The 11,624-nt window shown below is 42.2% G+C and overlaps 1 protein-coding gene across 2 annotated transcripts in view; it reads right to left on the bottom strand.

Annotated features, from left to right (window-relative positions):
* Nucleotides 1-11,387, bottom strand: part of PAQR8 (progestin and adipoQ receptor family member 8) — a 38,973-nt gene extending 27,586 nt beyond the window's left edge. Inside the window, exon 1 of one of the 2 annotated variants that reach the window (XM_011379071.2) lies at nt 11,235-11,387. The gene's annotated coding sequence lies outside the window, so the exon portion shown is untranslated. Of the gene's footprint in view, nt 1-11,088; nt 11,194-11,234 lie in introns of those variants that run through there. The other variant, XM_023522655.1, reaches the window with a different exon arrangement.
* Nucleotides 11,388-11,624: the final 237 nt, after the last annotated feature.

The raw sequence follows: 11,624 nt of genomic DNA, 5'->3' as shown, positions 1-11,624 counted from the left end.
AGAGGGGTCTGGTGGCAACCGTCTAGCATGGTGATTAATAGGATGGGTTCTGGAGATAGGCATCTTAGGGTTGAATCTTGACTCTCCTACTTACTAGTTAGGTGACCTTGGGCAAGCAATTTAACTTCCTTGTGTCTCATTGTCTTCATCTATAAAATAAGGATATAATGGTACTTGACTGATAGGGTTGTAGTAAGGTTTAAAGAATTATCATAAGAGTCCTTATGTTTTAGCAATACATTCTGAAATGCTCATAAGTAACGGTATCTGCAGTTGACTTCAAAATCAAAGAAGTTGGTCCTAGGTTGATAATTGTTGAAGTTGGGGGATGGAAATGTGGAAGTTTATTATACCATTCTGTCCACCTCTGTCTGTTTGAAATTTTCTATAAAAGAAAGTTTTAAGAGAGGGAGAGAGAAGATAATCAGGTAAAACTGCTAGCACACAGCATGTGCTCAATAAATGTAATGTTATATATCAGAGAGGGTCTTGAAGGCATTGTTCCTAGGTCAAAGAAGCACCGTGATAGAATCCTGCTGCTCTAGAGACATGGGTGGTTCTTGGGCCAGCTATGGTGGGGGGAGTTGCATTGAGAACGTCATCGTCACTCCAGGTTGTCCATTGTCCAAACCTTTCACCATCTAACCTGTTTTAAGTTGATTACTATTAGTTTTCTATGCTTTGAAAGTTTTCTAAATCAACCACAACCAACAAATATTCATTGTCCCATATCTTTTCATCAGGTACACATAAGTACAAGTCAGAATTTCTGAGTCGGAGTTTAGATGAGCTGTTGGGTGGCTCCAAATTGAGCTGCTAACACCCTGGCTGAGAGCAAAGCACTTTCAAGTGTTAATGGCCTGTGCAGCTATTTGACACACATATATGCGGTTCTGTAGGCATATGAAATAATGAAAAATAGCTTAACTGCTTTTTGTCCACAAAGTCTATGCCCCCAATAGGTTTAGGGAACCACATATATAAATTCACAGAGTTAGTCCTAGAAACTCCCAGCTTCTGGAATAATCCCTTAGACAGGGTGATGAGCAGGAGGGACAGGAAATCCCACCCTGGAACAACTCCAGGCCAACATGTACTCTAGGAGAGCCTGTAATTAAACCAAACACACCAGGTACAGTGTCTTCTCACAGACAAGAAATCTACATCTCAGCTCTGACACTTACTAACTGTAATGGCCTTGGGCTAGCCACTTCATTTTTGTTTTTCCCTCTGTAGACTGGAATATCTCCCTCCTAAAGTTGTTTCAGAGATTTAGAGAGAATGTAAGCATAGTGCACTGCACAGTGCCTGGCACATAGTAATTGTTCAAGACAAACAGCAATTTTGTGTCTCTGTATGTCCTCAAGTACAAGTAGATGTATTATAATAACTGCCTTTGAAATGTGATTAACATATTTAGACATAGTGGTTCTCCAGGTCATGAGGCATATCGCAGTCATGTCATTATAATTATAAACGGCTGAACATTTTTTTTCATGTGACCATTTTGATGCAGCTGCACTCAGTCTTCTCCGCAGAGCTGATGTATAGATAACTATATTACTGCCATCAGTACCTACATGTCCTCTCCTATGTGGCTCCCTCTCCTCCTTCCACAATATCTTTTAAATTAAAAAATAATTATAAAAAGTAAAAGGTCATGAGAAAAATATGGCCAAATTCATATCTTGCAAGGCCATTCCTGTTACTATTATGAAACACTTGTTGAGAGGGTTACTGGATGAGGTGGGTATAAATAATAAAGCTGGAACTCCATTAGCAAAGACTTTAATGGCAATGCAGTAGTAATCCAGCCTTCTCCAGGGAAGTTCAGGGCTAATCTAAAATCTTTATCTTCTTACCCTTAACCTTATCTAAAATTGGCACTCCCTTTTCCCTTACCCTGATTTATTATTCTTCATAGCATTTTTCACCTAAAATATTTCCTGATTTACTTGTTTATTGTCTGTCTCCTCCCAAGAGAATATGTGTTACATGAAAGCAGGGATCTCGATCATCTCTGTGCCAAGCACATAGTAGGCCTTTGAAAAATATTTTCTAACGAATGATTTCCTTTTCTCCAAACAGTCACTGCAAAAAGAAATCTAGATCTGAAATCCTGCCTTCTGTATTTCTTATGTAGCTGACCCAGTGCAGAAGAAAGAGTATAAACAAATAAACATATAATATGTGAAGTGGTACCTCATGATATGGACAGAAATGAAGCAAAATGAAGTGATTTCCTCGGGGCCTTATACGCATGTGCAAATGCCATTCTGGTTTTGGCCTCTGTGCTGTTCCCCAAGCTGGTTTCTCCATGAAAAATGCCCACTTCTTCATCTAAATGTCACCCCTTTCAAGATCTCACACAGGTTAACTCTTCTGAATTATATACCAACTATAAAAGCCTGTTTCTAAACTGAGTGACACACACCTGTCACCAGTGCTTCAAGGCCCAGTACTTACCTATAGACAATCTAAATTTGCTTACTCTTTCACATTAAAAAAAAAAAAAAAATTTGATGCTCCAAATGTATTATAGGCTCCTTAAGTACAAAAACCATGCATTATGCTTCTCTTGTATCCCTCAAAGACTCTAGCACAGTATTAGGCACTGATTAAATGGTCAAAAAATCCCTGTATATGAACTGATAGATTTCCTATTTGAACCCTACCTCTGCCACTCTGGCATGATTCCATTTATACTCTTAAGAATATCTATTTCTTTCTTCTTCTTCTTCTTCTTCCCAAGTTCTCCACTGTCAGAGTGACTACTCAGCTGTAAAGATCCAAAATGATTAGCATCCCAGATGAGACAGAACATTGTCAGGACACTGTGTGAATTGAGAGCAGCAACTAAGAAAGCAACATTACTTCCGGGGACATAAGACACAAACAACAAATCATCATCCAGGATGTTTTAAAGAGAAAGAATGAAAGGTCATGCAATTCAAGAAATACTTATAGCACTTCATGAACTAACCTGAATCTCTTCATCAAAATGAGATTTGATGAATTTGTTTCTACCCTCCTGAAATACTATTCAGTTTCAATGTCATTCTTGGAGCTTCACCTGAACCTGTCTGTCTGGGTGACATTCTAGTACTAAAGCCAATTCCAACCTTTGCATTAGCCCAGGCACGAAACCGACTAATTTCACTCTCTAAAGTGCTCAGCATTCATGGCAACTCAAGAGAATAATATTAATGCCATTATCTTGCTTAAGTGCAGGAATAGAAAAACTAAGATGGGACTCCTGGAATGAATTCTTAGGACAGAGTTAAATAAACCATGGAGAATATAAATTTTCTAATTCAAGAGCCATTACACGTTGATTTTTATGTCATTTTCCATTTTCTTCCATATTTTGCACAGCTTTACTCTTTAGAATGAGCCTAAAACAAAAATGAGAAGATAGTTTTCACCAGCAAAGTTTCATTTCTCACACACACAAAAAATGATCTATAGGCAATAGTCAGCAGAGTAAGTGTATTTTAATTCCATCTTCAACTGGTTTAGGTAAGTATAGCCTTGTTTCCTGACTGTAGACTTATCTTGAACCTCTTAAGTATTCTCTTAGACCCCAAAGATCAGGTACTAAGGATAGGGTAAATACATAGTTTTGAGCTACTGATGAAAAGCAACAAATTCTCTATTCTTTAAAAATAGAGATTTTTTTTTTCTTGTTTTTCTTAATCTTCTCCTACATCACCCTAGGAAGATAAATGTCAGTATCCTTAATGCTAGCTGTGTCTCAATATCAATAAAAACCTCTTAAATCATGTAACCCTAGCTCTGGCCACTTTTAAATTTTTACAGTCCTAGGAACTAGAGATTGGTTACAGTCAGGCACTGGCTCAGCCTAGAAAGAGGGGAGAGCTAACGTGGCTCGTCTCTGAGTGGGCTTGTCCCCAAATCTTGAAGTTTCCTATCACCTCTATTATATATTAACATTCTTCATAATTATTATTAATTTGCTCATTTATCAAATACTACTCTGATAGAGTATTGAATCCTTCTCAGAAAATAGGGATAGTTATTAGTTATCTAGATGGCTGGGAAATTTGTACCTTCCCAGACAGGCAGAGAAGAAAAGTCTTCCTTAAGCCCAGGCTTAAACCACCCTGATCATCCAACCTGGGGAGAGTGGCTCCTCGCCTTTGGAGAAGTGTAGTTTCTAACTATCACGTGGGATATAGTGAAGTCTATTTCTTCCGCTCTAACCTTCTGAGTGAGGAACCAACCGGCGTCCTCCTATTGACCTGTGCTTTGCTTTGCTTTGGCCTGGTGATTTTAGCTCTGTGCGAAGGTATTAAAGAGCAATGATAAATACTTTCCCTTTTGAAGTGGAAGGTCATCTCTAAAACTTATCTCCAAACTATAACCTCCATAAGGGTAAGGATTGCATTTTTTCTTATCATTCTATCCCCAGTATGTAGCATAGGCCCTGACCCTTAATATTTGATGAATGAATGAATGAACAACACATTCTCTGGTTCCCAGACCACTGAGAAGCCCATCAAGATCTCACTCTACAATGGTTAAGTGTTCGGGTTCCTCCTCAGCCAGAATACCCTAGCCACACCATAAATTTCAGTAATTCATGACATTGAGGATCACAAAGAGCCCGGGCAAGTTTCCTTAAAGCAGATCTGGGAAGCAGAAAGGACTTTCCTCCTTTATGCACTGGGTGGGATGGGGTGGGGCTGGAGGGTTTCTAGCCACACACAGAAGGAAAGATGAGCAGAAGCTACTAGTACTAGGATGTTATGGGCTGAATGTTTGTGTCCCTACTTATTCTTATATTGAAGTCCTAATCTCCAATGTAATGGTATTTGAATCTGGGGCCTTTGGAAACTAATTAGAGCGACTCACTCTCTTGCTCAAGAGCATTTGCTCAGCACTTGCTCTCTGTCTCTCTCTCTGCCATCTGAAAACACAGCAAGAAAAGTGGCCATTGCAAAGCAGGAAGAGAGCCCTCTCCAGGAACTGTATATACTGGCACCTTGAACTTGAACCTCCCAACCTCCAGAACTGTGAGAAATAAATTTCTGTTGTTCAAGACACCCAGTCTGTGGAATTTGGTTATGGCAGTCTGAGCTAAGACATAGGGCCATTTCTCTGCTACTTAAACTGCCTCTAGAGACAGGAGTCCAGAAGCTAGAGAAATGCCAACGAACTAGTACTGGGGCAACAGAGAACACAAATAAAGAATATGAGCTTGCTGTCAGAGTGCCACTCCCTGGGCAAGTCACAAACTCTCTGCAATTCAGTTTCCTCATCTGTGAAAGGGAGCTAATAAGAGTAATCTCATCGGATCGTTCTGAGAATTTTATGAGGTAATATAAATATACTTCCTGATACTAGTAAGTGCTCAGTCAATAATTATTTTTATAGTGCCATACTCTTGCTCTAGTTGCAGTTCCTTGTCACAAGGTCTGCTAAATCAGAAGGGACAGAAAGATGTGGTCAACAGAGCCCTGTACCAGTCATCAGAAGCTCTAGGTTTGAGCCTCTGTTTTTGCCATTTTCTTATTGTGACTTTGACAAATTTCTTACCCTCTCCAACTTCAAGTTTCCTTCATCGGTAAAAAAGTCAATATGATGATATCTGCTCTCTGTGCCTCATAGGATGGTTGCAAAAACATATTCGAAAAGGTATGTAAAAGTACTTTGAGATCTATCCAGCAAATGCTCACACAGAAAGCATTTGCTGGATAGATTCAAGAGGTAAATTTGTGAATATTAACACCTCTAAGGCTCTAAAACAAAGTTTTTCGAACTTTTTGGACTAAAACCCATTAGAAGAAACATATTTTACAAAGCAAACAGGCATACATTCATCACTAAAACAAAAACTGAACAAAATAATATTTGTTACTTCGATATTTTTAATTCAGTTTTCTTCCTTTTTTTCTTTTAATGCAGGTCATAAATTTCATAAGGAATGGTTCTGACCCTCAACTCTCACTGGGCATAAGAATCATCCAAGGAGCACTTTAAAAATCTGATGCCCAGGCCCTACCCACTGGTTTGGGGCCTGGGCATCAGCATTCTAAGACAGCCCTTGGTGATTCTATTGTATAGCTGGGGCTGAGCACCACAAAACTCATGGTTTCTAGCTTACAGTTAAAAAACCACTGGGTTATTTACATCCCTGTCTGCTAACCACTCTCCACACCCAGAATGTTGCTCCATTCGCACCATGCTGAATCTCTGCTGATAACTGAGTGAATTACTTACTCATGTGGCTTCTGTGTGCTCCAGGAAAACAAAGGAGGGAGACTGGGCTTTATGGAAGGCCTCCTTTCTCCTCCCAGATGTCTGGGTAACTCCATGCAGAGCAAAAATTGGAGTGGATTTGGAGGATTTTGCTAAAAGTGAAGGATCCTGCAAGAACTTTTTGCTTGAGTAGGAGCGGCTAAGGAAGAATAAAGAAAATTGCTCCTTGCCTCTTCTGACCATGCAAAGATAGGGGTCTCAGTAGATCTTTGGAGATAAGCTCAGTCAAAGGGGGCTTCGTGGCCTGGCTATCTCCTTCTTCCAGGTGTAGCCCAGATGAAACAGAAAGCTCCTCCATCCTCAGCTTGCCTTTACTCTATAGAAGAGAGGTCTAGGGGACTGTCCTGTTCACCTGGTTGGAGAGATGTGCAGCCTACACTTAGCTGCCTAGCAGAAGCAGGGCAGAACCTGGGCCAGAATGCAAAAGAAACCACGGATGCTGGAGGCCATAAGTCTATGTCCCTGCCCTTTTCTTGGACACACGGATGAGATCAAGAAACCTGGACTGGTTCTGCACACAATTGGTTAAAAAACCAAAGCTGCATCTGTGGGAGCATTTACTAACCAGACATAATACTAAGAGTTACCATTTACTGGGTACCTTCTCTGTGTTAAGTATCTCATTTAATTCTACAATATCTCTTCATACATGCATTTTATAGATTTTCAGGTTTCAGGAACTCATCCAGGGTTGTACATTTAATCAACCAGGATGCTAATTCAGGTTGATTCCCCCACTCCAGATCCTATGCTCTAGTCCAGGGTTTCTCAGCTCTGCTGACATTTGGGGCTGAATAATTCTTTGTTATGAGAGGTTGTCTTGTGTATTATAAGATGCTTAGCAGCACTTCCGGCCTCTACCCATTAGATGCCAGTAACATCTGTCCACCTTCCAGTTGTAACAATCAAAAATGTCTCCTCTCCTCCCCATTAAGAACCACTGTTCTAGTCTAACCCATCATTGTTTCCTGGTACTTTTTAAGTGCAACAATAATATCACCCTACCCTATAATTATATATCATTTTACAATGCACCAAGTACTTTTACAGCCAGTTTCTTTTCATGGCATCCAAGTGCATGGCAGGATTTAATCTTGAAAGAGTTAACCCACTTCAAAATATGGACACTACTGAGAGAGCTATATACTTAGCCTTCTCCAAGATATTGAGAGAAAAGAACATGAGTGAAATCCATTTAATCTTTGGCCCCATAAGCCATTAGGAGAAAAACTTTTGCTAATGCACTGTCCTAAAATAGCACATTATGTGAACTTCTGCAGGACAAAGTGTGTTCTTTGTACTTCTCTTTATCTCCTGTACATACTTGCCTAAAACACAGAGAACTCTTACTAAATGTCAAGCATTTCATGAAACATCTAATCACGATCCTTAACTATTTGATAAAACAGTGCTAAATTATATTTCCACGTTTTGTATCTTCCTAATTTACACATATATTTTAATAAAATTCATAAATCTAAAAAAAATTAATGGCAATATTTATGGAAAAGCTAAAAGCACAGTGCCAGATTATTTTTCTCTGACATTTGAAAAACAAAGCAGAGCAAAATTCGAGTTTAACTGAAGCAAATGTTTGCTGGAATCATCCCTCTCAATACAGGCCAAGATAACTGCAGCTATTTCATTAGAATATTTGATTGGACCAAAGGGAAAAATTATAAGAGAAACTTTTAAACTTTTTTTTGTATAGATTTTTACTAAACTATTATACCTTATACATAATCAGAACAGGAATGTTTGGTTTTAAAAATATTTGAATTCAAAATAAAGTAGCTGGCTACAGTTGCTTTTAAGGTCACTCTTTAAAAACTCCTAAGAGTCCAGGAGAATAAAAACAAAATGTTCTCATTCATATATTCATTTGCAAAGCCCAGCTGAAGGGAATATTAGTATCTGGGAAATAATAAATTTGTACTTGGCCTCAAAGGAATTTTAATATAACTATCAATAAACAATAACGAAAATTGCTAGACTCTATGGAGCGCTTGTTATGTGTCAGGCACTGAACTCAGTGTTTACATGCATAAATTGTATGAAATCTTCATCACAGCCCCATGAGGTATATATTCATTAGCATCTTCACTTTAAGGTAAGAAAACTGAAGCCAAAAGGGATGAAGTAACTTGCCCAAGATCATTGCTAGATCAAGATTTAAGTGATGGCTGTTTGAAGCTTTATGTTATAGAACCTATATAAAAAAAAAAATGAGAATTTAGGGAAACAACAGAAGAAAAGGAGTATATTCATTTTTCATACTGTGTGCTATGTAATCCCAAGACTGAAATGGATTTTTAGAAATTCTCTTCCCTTGTTTCTATATAGATCCTTTCACACAAAAATTCAAGTACCAGGATTAACTACACACATGGATCAAGTGCCTTTCTGGGTGCCTCTCATGTGAGAAAATAAATCTTTTGTTGTCTGTTAAAATGCATAGTGATTGAAACGGGCCTGGTAAAGAGTACCTACAAGGGGAAAAGAAAGGCTTTTATTTTCCCTTGGTCAATAAGCCATAAAGTATAATAATAAGGTGATAGGTCCAACTTTTTTACACATATACAAAAGCATAAACATGCAGATGAAGGCTGCACTTCAATTACTTTCCAATGCTAAACACATGCACGTGCCTTTACTGGATGCCATCTTCGGAACTGCCAGTCCTTCAAGAGGACTCTCATTACTTTAATGGGCATACTTCCTCTTACCAACCTCGACTACCCCTCAGAGGCCACAGTTGGCCCCACAAGGTGTTTGGCTCTTTCCCAGCTGAGGAAGGTTTGCCATCAGGAGGCAATTCAGTTAAATGCGTTGCAAACTCAAGGCAAAGCCAAAGCACGAGTTCCAAAATTATTCTCAGCAATGACAGCATCACTAGAATCAGTACACAGCTTGCCAAGATGAGGCTTCTGAAGGGGAGAAATACTCACATGAATGTATAAATACTGGCATATTTCTTTTAACATTTGAATAAAGAATTGGAAGAATAGGCTAACTTTATGTCCAAGTGAATAAATAGGCTGCTGCAATAATGATAATGCAGTTTTTGTGCAAGGTTCTGACCACTCCCTTAATTAAAAAAAGCTTGCCCTGAAATAATACTTGTAAAATGCATGAATTGCTTTCCCATTAACTTAATTATTATTGAAGATTTCCTTTTCATAAAGAAAAAAAAATGCAGGCCCAACAAATGCCAACATAGTCCTTGATCCTCCTAGGAAGCCCAAATCTGTGTGTCAGAAGATGCACTCATATTCAGATCACAAAAGGAAAGGAGTGGAGGGCATCTCTCTTCCTCTGGTCCGCTGAAACCCAGGAACCTTCCAATAGAGAAACTCATATAACAGAATCCTGGGCCCTGGGTCTTCTTGAATTAGCTATTATATCAAATAAACTAATTACCATATATAAAGGGAGCTGGCACGTAAGACAAACAAACAAACAAAAAAAAAAAACAAAGAACATAAAGCAAACAGATACTGCCCTGGTCATTTGCGTGTCTTTAGAGGCACACCTTAGGTAGTCATCCACTGAAGTCCTAAGCAGCCAACTCCCTTGCCAGGTGACCTGGTCAAGGGTACAGCAGCTCAGGGGTGGGTACAGATTGTAGACATCTTAAGAGGGCAAAGGCAGTCCACTTTCCAAGTAGGTAATTTCCTATTAACTTCAGTAAGGGAGCCCTCATCAACACAAATAATCCGCAAACTGTACAATATTCCTCATGTTTACTTGGCTGAGAATTGCGTGCATTTGTGGGTAGTGTGTGTGTGTGTTGCTGATTTTCCTTCAGATTTTACTCAAAAACAGCCCCTTACAGAGTACAGGAGAATGGGGGAGCAAGTATCACATGTGGATCTAAAAATTGCACATACCTTTATTATGAGTTATGCGTAAATCACACATACGGGTAGACCTTAACCTGTACAACTGAAATCTCACTCGATAACTATTCCTTTAAGCCCAGACTTTTCTCATCGCGTCCCTGACCAAAATCACTTCTAATCCAGCTCAACAATACAGGGTGCAACAAACAGCCTGTCCGGGCCTGCGGGTCTCCCCCTTGTTAGTCGGTGCCAGAGGGATCAGAGGGTCCCCGCGCCAGATCAGCAAGGTGCTCCCTTCCCTAGCCTCTCCCGCCCAAATTCGCACCACTCCCCGAGCTTACTGAGTGCGGGGGCCCCACCTGCCCCGTCTGAGGTTGCCGGGTCTTGCTCTCTCGAGTAGCTGCCCTCTTGGGAGTGTTCATGACCCCATTCTACCAAGGGGGCTGAGTTCTCTTGGCCTGGACTTTCCCGAGTCCCTGCCCCAGAACCCATCCAGCCACCTCGGACACCCAGCCGCGGCATTCTATCTCTCCAACCCCCTATCCTCTGTAATTTAACCAGCCGCCCCCCCCCGCCCCCGGCTCTCCGCACAACTCCCCTTCCCGCACCCACTCTGTTGGAGAAGCCCCTTCCATCTTTCCTCCGAGAAGCCACACGCTTGGCCCCACCCTACCCTTTCCAGGGATCCCTCCCTCGGGCTCCCCGATCCCGCCCCGCCCGCCTTGGGTTTCCTCTCCTCCGCACACCCCTCTCAGGTTCTGTTCACCTCCGCCTTGCAGAGGGCGCCCCAAGAATGCTGACAGGGCATCCCTGGTTCCGCCCCCTCGGGTGGAACACCCCCCGCACGGGAGCTTCCCAACGTCGCGGTCCTAACCCGCCGCCTCGCCATCAGGGTTGGGATTCGGAGAGTTTCCAACACCGAGCACTGACAACCCGTCCCCGGGCTTCCTCAACATCACCCTACCGAACGCCTCTCCGGGTTCGGAGTCTGGGGCTCCCCTACGTCGCGATCCTGACATTCCGCCCAGCGTGCTCGCGCCCCGGAGCTCCCCAACAGCGCGGTCCTGATCCGTCGCCCCACCCGCTCCGCGCCTCCCGCGACCGACTCACTGTCAGGGGCAGCGGCTGAGTCTGTGCGCGCAGTTCAGCCCGGCCCAGCCCGCGCTCCCGCTCGGTGCCCGGCTACCAGCTTCTCGCAGGCGGCTGTGACCCCTGCCCGCGCAGAGCTGGGGAGCGGCAGGGAAAAGGGGACGGCCGGGGGCGGGCGGCGCCCAGCTCCGCCCCTTCCCGGCCTGGAGGCGGGGTGCGCAGACCCGAGCACCCACCGCTGAGGCCAGTGCTGCCGCCGCGGAGGAAGTAGGCTGACGCTTCTTCCTTCCACACAGGGCTCAGACCCGCACAGCCCCTTTTCAGCTGCTAAAGGCCCGAGGGGTTGGGAGAGAAAGGAACATGTTAACCGCTGTCCGGTTCCTTCCAAGAACCCGGCCCAGGGGGCCAGCT

The sequence above is a fragment of the Pteropus vampyrus genome, unplaced genomic scaffold, assembly GCF_000151845.1.
Source record: "Pteropus vampyrus isolate Shadow unplaced genomic scaffold, Pvam_2.0 Scaffold353, whole genome shotgun sequence".
In the NCBI taxonomy this organism is placed as follows: domain Eukaryota; kingdom Metazoa; phylum Chordata; class Mammalia; order Chiroptera; family Pteropodidae; genus Pteropus; species Pteropus vampyrus.
This window is presented reverse-complemented; position numbering and strand designations above follow the sequence as displayed.